Source organism: Panthera leo, chromosome B1 (genome assembly GCF_018350215.1).
Source record: "Panthera leo isolate Ple1 chromosome B1, P.leo_Ple1_pat1.1, whole genome shotgun sequence".
In the NCBI taxonomy this organism is placed as follows: domain Eukaryota; kingdom Metazoa; phylum Chordata; class Mammalia; order Carnivora; family Felidae; genus Panthera; species Panthera leo.
Window position 1 is genome coordinate 182,709,010 of NC_056682.1, and position 8,309 is coordinate 182,717,318.

Consider the following 8,309-nt stretch of genomic DNA (forward strand, 5'->3'; position numbering starts at 1 on the left):
GTCCAATCTCCAGAATTTTCTCTTATGTCTACAAGTGACAAACAATGACTCCCCACAGGGTCATACACTGAAATGGTGGAGGGGCACCTGCGTGGCTCAGTCAGTTAAGCGGTCAGATCTTGATTTGGGCTTAGGTCATGATCTCACAGTCGTGAGATCAAGTCCTGAGTAGGGCTCTGTGCTGGGTGTAGAGCCTGCTTGAGATCCTCTGTCTCCCTCTCTCTGCTCCTCCCCACTCACTCACTCCCTTGTTCTCTGAAAAAGAAAAGTTAAAAATAAAAAATAAATGGGGATATGAAAGGCTTTCATTCCTAATATCCTGAGACAATGGAGGTCCTGGATTTCACAAAACAAAGCACAGTCAGTTACAATATATACACTTGGATGAAAACCACATCTCATAATGGAAGAAGTTCTAGATTAGTTTTAAATCTTCACATATACCTGAAACATCTTCAAAATGGATTTCCTTTCTGGTCGTTCCCTCTTAAAACCACATACCATCCCAATATTTTCAGGCTCCTTAAAACAAAATGGTATTGTTCGTCCCCTACACTCAATTTTGAGAGCTGAGACCACCTTCATCCACACAGCTTTAACTGTTGGGATGGAGATCTGAAGCCACTTGTGTCAACATGGCATTCCTCTTTGTTGCAGGAGATTCCTGGCCAGGAAGATAAGACTGTAAACCAATAAATAACATTACCATTGGTGCCAGGACTTTTCTAAAAGCCAAAACATTTGAATGAATAGTTTGCTCATCTGAACAAGCAGCCCTGCTGTGGGAACAACGGGTTGTTCGTTTAGCCAAACAGCTCACTTATCAAACATCTGTTTATTTATCAAAACTCCCTGCAAGATGCTTGCTTCGCTGTGCCCACCAAAGCGAACATACTATATCAAGAACTTGACCCAATCCCAGTAAGATATGTGCTTTGAAAGACCTGCCTTGAAGTACTCCTACCAAACTCCTACCAAAGTCTACGCCTGGCCTCTCCTTCCCGAGACGCTACCAAGACTACCGAAGTCATGCTCTATCTCATAGTAGGTTTAATCGGCCTAGCTTTGTTTGAAGAACAAGGTTTGCCGGTGGTCTTTTGCGGAATTGATAGTCAATCCGCATCTATATCCAACTGTCAGCTGCAGTGTCTCCTGATCTTTAAATGGATAAACCCCAGGGGCGCCTGGGTGGCTCAGTCGGTTAAGCGGCCAACTTCGGCTCAGGTCATGATCTCGCGGTCTGTGAGTTCGAGCCCCGCGTCGGGCTCTGTGCTGACAGCTCAGAGCCTGGAGCCTGTTTCAGATTCTGTGTCTCCCTCTCTCTCTGCCCCTCCCTGTTCATGCTCTGTCTCTCTCTGTCTCAAAAATAAATAAACGTTAAAAAAAAAAAAAAACTAAATGGATAAACCCCAGTAATCATGGAAAGAATACAGAAGGACACATGTCTGGAGAAATATGTATGGGAAACTTACAGAACCCTCAAGCATTTTAAGATAGCTCGTCAAAAACAAATAAGACCACAATTTTATCTATGGTCCAAAGGGAGTTTGTTGATATATGTATTTACTATGATAATACTACATATACTAATAGTATACTATACTATACTATACTATACTATATACTATATATACTATACTATACTATATATACTAATATAATCATTAATCATGAATCATTAAATACCTTTAAAAGACTATTGTGAGATTTTCTGATTCACATTCCAGATTCTTCAATAAGAAGTAATAACATCTGAAGAGATAGAAAAAAAGAGAAAGAGATAGCCCAAGCACAACTTTGTAATGTACATTATGTTATTTCAAATGAGTTCTTCAACCCTTAATCCCACCCTCTCAAGCCTCTTCCTTCTTCTCTTGGTAAATGATTTAATTGACATTCTAGTATTCCGCAATGCTGCCCATGTTATTTCAGGACTTTGAATCCCTGATGTTGGCTCCGTTGTGTCAGCAAGAAAATTTCCTTCCTTCCTCTGTTCTTTCCTTTTCTGCCTTGCCTTGCCTTTCTCTTCCTTCCTTCCTTCATCTTTCTTTCTTTCTCTTTCTTTCTTTCTTTCTTTTTACTTGAATTGCCTCTTCCGTTGGTTGCAGTATATAAATAGTTCTAATGATGCGGTGTGATTCTATATCTATGATTACCTGGAGATGTTGTGTCAAATATACAGCATTATAAATGATACACTGAGAGACACCCAGGGGGCTCAGTTGGTCAAGCATCCAGCTCTTGATCTCAGCTCAGTTATTGATCTCAGGGTTGTGAGTTCAAGCCCCATGTTGGGCTCCACACCCAATATGGAGCCTACTTAAAAAATAAATAAGGAGGGGTACCTGGGTGTCTCAGTAGGTTAAGCGTCTGACTGTTGATTTCTACTCGCGTCATGATCTCATGGTTCATGGGTTCTAGCCCCACATCAGACTCTGCGCCGACAGCACAGAGCCTGTTTAAGATTCTGTCTCCCTCTCTCTGACCCTGCCCCCCCACCTCAAAATAAATAAAAATTGTAAAATAAGTAAATAATACATTTACAGAGGCACTTTAAATTTTTTTCTGCTCATTTTTGTGTCATTTGATCTCACCATCCACTATTACTCTCCTACTCTCCTGGTAGTCGCATGTTCTGAGTCTAAGAGTTCTTATTCATGACTAACGAATTGATCGATTATTCATTTAAGTCTTCCTACCCGATCCAAACTATGGAATTAACTGTGTCTTACTTGCAGCTGTTCAAAAGAACGGTCCATAAAAGCATCTCGGCGTTAAAAGTCTACTTGCTTTGTCGCGTTTTAACGGTGGGTTTTATTATTTTCAGGCACGGTGAGGCCAACATATCAAGAGAAGCTTACCATTGAAAACACAGCTTGTTAGTCACAGTGCCCCAGAGAAGGGAGCAGGCCATGCCACACAGGGCCACAAGAAGAAGCACAGGAGACAGAAGGAATGAAGGGAAAGTATCTGTGGAAGCCCTTATTGCGGTCCCACGGGAAAGTTTTCGCACAGCAGGGAAGCAGGCGTGGGATCAGTTCGTTTGAATCATTTCTGGGTATAGCTCTTCTGGTGCACAGCAGCTATCTCTAGTTGTCTGCTGCCTGGCCTTGGGATAATGAGGGCAGAGAAATATTGCCTCCTGCAGCGCAGAAGCCATCTGGAAGAGGTCGTTCAGAATCTAGACTCTGGGTTGGTCTGCATATGAAAGTAATGCTGGGGCATTCATTTGCCATCCCCAAGAATTGAGGCAGCCTCTCGAAGTCAGTGAGGGCTCAGATGCCAGATCATCAAGAATATAGGTAATAAAAACGTAGAGTTAACACATTGTATTGAATTACAATTTGCATATGGTAAAATTCACTAAGCTTAAGCATACAGCGTAATACATTGTTTATATTTGGATACACTCATGTAATCACCCCCCAGATCAATGTTAAATCATTGCCATTGCTCCAAAAGATTCTGTTGAGTCTCCTTCCGCTTAATACCTGCCTCTCCCAGCAAGGAAGGCGATATTGTGACTTCGATTAGAATTCCCTGATCTTGAACCCCATAGAAACAGAATTGTACATTATGAACCTTTTTATGTCTGTTTTCTTTCATTCAAATTCTCTTTCTGGGGTTTATCCATACGGTTGCACTTACCAAGTTTGTTACTTTTTAGTATTGTGGAGTCTTCTTACTATGAATATAATGAAATGTGTCTATTTACTCAGTAATAATTGAGTTGCCATGAAGATTCCTGTACATGTCTTTCACGGACACGTGTACTCATTTCTCTTGTGCATACCTAGGAGTAGAAATGATGAATCATGGGACTGGTATTGTCTCTAGTTTTAGTGCATACCACCAAAACGTTTTCCAAAAGTTAAAATAATTAACCATCCAATCAACATTATATGCGAATTTCCATTTCTCTGCATCCTTGACAACATTTGTAATTGACAGTCTTCTTAATTTTACCATCCTGTTGGTTGTGCAGTGGTTCCCAATCATGGTTTTCACTTCCATTTCCCTGATGGGCAATAATATTGAACACTTTTACATATGATTATAGGTACCTCTTCAAGATCTTTGCCACGTTTCATGTTGAATTCTCTGTATTTTTCTTATTTAATTAGTAGAATATCTTTATGTATTCCAGACATCAGTCCTTTGTCAGATAAATATTTTGAAAATATTTCCTCCCAGTCTGAAACTTGTCTTTTACCTTCCTTAATGATATATTTTGATAAACAGAAGACCACTTTCTCATCTTTAAACTTTCATTATTAATGTTCTTTTGTTTTTAGTAATTTTCACGATTCCCAGGATTAGGAAGATATGTCTTCTTCCAATAGCTTTATTATTTTACTTTTCAGTGATTGGTCTGTGAGTCACATTAAATTGATATTTGCGAATGATGTGGAATAGACTCAGTATCACCAAAACTTTCTTGCTTATGTTCGCAATGCAAATGAACAATTTCTTCTTGAATTAATTGTGAATTCGACTGTAAACCTCTTTGTGTTACCATAATCAATAGTTTCTATGATTAGAGGAAGCCAAGTTTTAGAATTTTGTAATCACAATTTATGCATGCAATTCAGAACAAACCCAACAAATAAATTCATGAAAATGAAGCCAATAACCTAAATTTATGATTCAGATAAGCTGAGACATCTAATTTACCAAGCTTAAACCCTGCTCCTTCTTAAAAGTTCCTTTTGGAGTTCTTTAATGCAGTTGTCTACATTAGCTCAAAGTTTTGTTTTGTTTTACAACATTTGTTTTTAGAAAAAGTACTGTGTAAGCCCCAAATCCATATACTTTCTTCAACATAGTCAAGAAATATGCATCTCATTTACTTTATGCTTTATTTATAATCAAACAGCCCCCTAAAGGTTCCCCCTTAACTGTAATAAGACAAACCTTAGAAAATCTACCTAAATTAACTTGCTAGTGTCTAAGAAAACTACAAAAGTAAAATCATGTTAACACAAGAGAAGGCAAAGTTGTTTTTGATTAGAGAACTTGAGATTTATCTAGTAAGCTCCCCCTGACATCGAGAGGTGAATATGATGACTTCTGCATTCCAAGAATCTTTGGTAAGGACTAAATGTGGTTCATGAGAATAATACAACCACAAAAGAAACCTACATGGCACTGTTTTCTCGTAATCCTTCATTCTTCAGCACATATCTATTGAACATTTAATATTTCTCTGGGACTATAAAGCTCAACAAAAAAGCCATGGTCCTAAACGTTCATGGAGCTTCTAGTGCAGTTGGATAAATAGGTCAAATCACAGACTGGGGGAAAAAAAAGTAACTGCATATTATAATAAGGTGAGGGGAGAGAAAATGCTTACACAGAGAAGAAGGGGCCAGATGAACTTTCAGGTTAACGGTAGATGAGCAGAAAAGGTCTCTTCAAGGAAGTATAGAGCATCTAGAGAAAAACTAAGCCAGCTTTACAAACCATGCAGTCCACCTCGTGTGCAAAGTGCTCACAGAGACAGGTGAGAGAGCAAACTGACATGAGTTAGGTCTATTACTTTGCTTATGTTTCTGCCTTCGGAAGTAGAGGAAAGAAGACTAGAACCTACGAGCAGATTCCGAAACTACTGCAAGTGAAACCCCAAGATAACCTGCCCGTGGTTCTCAACAAGAGAACCAGATATGCCAATGTCTCCAAGAACCCTCTAAGCTTGCTTGTCCCTCAATATTAATAGATAAAATAGAATTCATTTCCAGCGGGCCGTGGAGACCCAGCCCATAGCCTGAGAGAAAATGTCCAGAGATCCAGAGAGAATGTTTGCCCTTGTGGGCTTGGATTTGCCCTTGGACTTGGACATGGATTTGATTATTTTAACCTTTGCCACTGATGTGGTTCATTGTCCTTAATGTGTTCCATGCAAGAGTATGACATATTCTTCAGACTGACAAAGTCTTGGTTTGCTCCACAAGATAATTCTACTTCTTCAAGAGATTCTGCAACATGCTCAGCTAATATAAAAAGAGCTTTGATAGGTGGCACACTGCATTATCATCTAAACAGTTCATATTTACAGCGTATAGACATTTTCCTCCTGTAGAGAAAACACCAAATTTTCCTTTCTCTTTGATTAGGCATAAAGTAGAAAAATAAACACTTCTAAGGAATATTTTTTAAACTTTTTCAGGTTTTTTCTGTGAATTTTCTCTGTTTCTTCTCTCAGAATTAAATAGAAAACAACACAAATATTTTCCATGAAGACTCTGGATTCTTTTCGCCAAAGATACCCTGAACTTAATGCTTTTCAGGATGTTGAGATATATAAACTAGGATCTCTGTTGACTAGATCTCATGCCCCTGGGATCAAAACGCAACAGAACTTTTACAAAACCTGCTTGGGAAGATGGCATCTTGGTGTCCAATATCCAGCTGTAACAGATAGAAAGAATGCTAGATTTCCCTTCCACTCCCCATTTCTTTCTTCAAGGGTAGAACTTTGAAGAAGTATCATTAAATAGATACTCTTCTTTTAGAAATGATACTCTCAGCAAAGACTTCAAATCACTCTTTGAGAATGAAAACCAAGTGTCTCAGAGAATGCAAGAAGAGATTTTGGAAAACGTGTCTATGGAGCTAATGTCAGCCTGTTAAATTGCTTAGTCCTATCCCGGTTGGAGATTATATAATATTATATACAATCATATTATATATATGAATATATAATCATTATTATATATGAATATACATTATATATGATTATATGATTATTGTGTTACAGGATTATATATATGATATACATATAGATTATATATGATTATATATATATATATATATATATATATATAAGATTATATATAGAATATAAAATATATGGAGAGGGAGAAAGAGAGAGGGAGACACTCAGTTATGTGCTGAATTGTTTCCCCTCAAAATTCATACATTGGAGTCCTAACCCCAAGTACTCAGAATGTAACTGTTTTTGGACATAAGATTTTTAAAGAGGTAATTAAGGTTAAATAAGGTCCCTAGGGTACACCTTAACCCAATATGACTAGTATTCTTGTAAGAAGAAGAGCAGATTAGGACACACACACAGAGGAAAGACCAGGCACCATATGAAGACACAGCAAGGAAAGAGCTATCTGCAAGCCTAGGAGAGAAAAAGAGAAGAAACCAGCTTAGCTGACACTTTGATCTTGAACTTCTAGCTTCCAGAACTGCAAAAAAAAAATAAATTCCTATTGTTTAAGCCACCAGTCTGTGATAGCTTTTATGGTGATCCTAGTAGACTTTTTTTTTTTTTTTTAGATGTATATACACTGTAGAGGTATACATATCTCTCTCCAATACAAACACAACTTACACAATATCTACACACACTGTTTTCTAAAGGTGGTGGTGTTTGTGCAAAACTTATGGGAGATATCAATTACGTTTACAGCAGCCCCTATTTCTTACAGCATATCTGGTAGATATTCTGGAATTTTTAGATCTTTGGTAGTTTTTCTAGATACTGTTTGAAAATTGAATAATTCATTTTTATTATTATTTTTTTTTCTTTTTTAGCTCATTTCTCTATATCCTATCTTATAACACTCAGATAAAGGAAACCAGCTAAGCCATTTGGCATTCTTCTGGGACTATACTCAGCAAATCCAGAAGTTCAATGACAATATTATCTACTTTTTACATTCCTATAGGTGACAATATTTGAGGTTTTTAAGTTGCTATGTAACAAGGGTCTCCTTGCCCCCAGGTTCCAATAACATTTTGCTCGGTCTTCATTAAGCCCTCACCAATGGCCTTCTTGAGGCCTGTCAGTCGTCCACTACCAAACTCAAGACCTTCCAGGTTCCGCTACCATGAATCTCGAAGCCACGTGTCTTCGGTTTTTCTTACGGCAGCATGATGCTTCTGATATCAAATCGTGTCCCCTTTGCTACTTCTGCATTCAAAACGCTCTCCAACTGTAATGGAAGAAAATAACAATTTCATTATGCTCACCGATTCTGTGGGTGGGTCATTCAAACAGCACAGTGGGGATGACTTACATTCCAAGGGATCTGGGGTCTCCATTGGAGATGGAGTCTTCTCCAATTGAGTCTTCAATGGGGACGGAAGACTCAAACAGCTGAGAGTTCTAATAACTGTGACTAAAGGATCCATTTCCATGGTGCCTTAATTGTTGATATCTGGTCCCGGAACTGGGGTTATTAGAAGGCTTAGCTGAGCTCAGACTGTCTTGTCACCTAGAGTGTTTGCACGAAAACCATCTCCCTATGGCTTGGGCTTCCCATGGCGTGGTGACCAGGATCCAAAAGGGAGCACCC

At 38.5% G+C, this 8,309-nt stretch overlaps 1 long non-coding RNA gene across 2 annotated transcripts; it reads right to left on the reverse strand.

The window, feature by feature from the left end:
• Window positions 1-216: 216 nt before the first annotated feature.
• Window positions 217-8,030, reverse strand: LOC122217197. 2 transcript variants are annotated; one of them, XR_006201339.1, is made up of 3 exons: window positions 7,984-8,030; window positions 1,687-1,752; window positions 217-255 (listed from the first exon to the last, which is right to left on the reverse strand). It is a non-coding gene; the product is annotated as an uncharacterized LOC122217197 (long non-coding RNA). The 2 variants fall into 2 exon arrangements; XR_006201340.1 differs by lacking the exon at window positions 7,984-8,030 and adding an exon at window positions 7,776-7,949.
• Between the last annotated feature and the right edge of the window lie 279 nt (window positions 8,031-8,309).